The sequence below is a fragment of the Vombatus ursinus genome, unplaced genomic scaffold (genome assembly GCF_900497805.2).
Source record: "Vombatus ursinus unplaced genomic scaffold, bare-nosed wombat genome assembly UNPS02014816.1, whole genome shotgun sequence".
In the NCBI taxonomy this organism is placed as follows: domain Eukaryota; kingdom Metazoa; phylum Chordata; class Mammalia; order Diprotodontia; family Vombatidae; genus Vombatus; species Vombatus ursinus.
In genome coordinates this window covers 6505373-6506549 of record NW_020954594.1, presented here as the reverse complement: position 1 = coordinate 6506549, position 1177 = coordinate 6505373, and positions in this window count along the sequence as shown.

Below are 1177 nucleotides of genomic sequence, written 5' to 3'. Positions count from 1 at the left end.
CCCCAATTAAAGACCAAATTAGAAATTCTGAAAACCAAAAGAGAGATAAATAAAATTGAAATTAAGAAAACTATTGAACTAATAAATAAAACTAAGAGCTGATTTTATGAAAAAAAACCCTGCAATAAAATAGATAAACCTTTGATTAATTTGATTAAAAAAAAAAGAAGAAGAAAACCAAATTATCAGCATCAACAATGAAAAGGGTGAAATCACCACCAATGAAGAGGAAATCAAAACAATAGTTAGGGGTTATTTTGCCCAGCTGTATGCCAATAAATTTGGAGTGAAATGGATGAGTATTCAAAAAAATATAAATTGCCCAGATTAACAGAAGAGGAAATAAAATATTTAAAAACCCCATTTCCGAAAAAGAAATTGAACAGCCATCAATGAACTCCCTAAGAAAAAATCTCCAGGGCCAGATGGATTTACAAGTGAATTCTATCGAACATTTAAAGAACAACTAATTCCAATACTATACAAACTATTTGGAAAAATAGGTGAAGAAGGAGTCCTATCAAATTTTTTTTATGATACAAATATGGTACTGATACCTAAACCAGGAAAAACCAAAATAGAGAAAGAAAATTATAGACCAATTTCACTAATGAATATAGATGCAAAAAACTTTAAATAAAATATTAGCAAAGAGATTACAACAACTTATCTTGAGGATAATACACTATGACCAGGTAGAATTTATACCAGGAATGCGGGACGGGTTCAATATTAGGAAAACTATCAGCATAATTGACCATATTAGCAACAAAACTAACAGAAATAAAATAATTATCTCAATAGATGCAGAAAAAGCATTTGACAAAATACAACACCCATTCCTATTAAAAACACTAGAGAGCATAGGAATAAGTGAAATCTTCCTTAAAATGATAGCTAGCATCTATCAAAAGCCATCAGCAAGCATTATATGCAATGGGGATAAACTAGAAGCATTTCCAATAAGATGAGAGCGGGGTGAAACAAGGATGTCCATTATCACCACTGTTATTCAATATTGTGCTAGAAATGTTAGCTGTAGCAATTAGAGAAGAAAAAGAAATTGAAGGAATTAGAATAGGCAAAGAAGAAAGAAATCTATCACTATGCAGATGATATGATGGTATATCTAGAAAATCCTAGAGAATCAAGTAAAAAATTACTCAAAATACTAAAT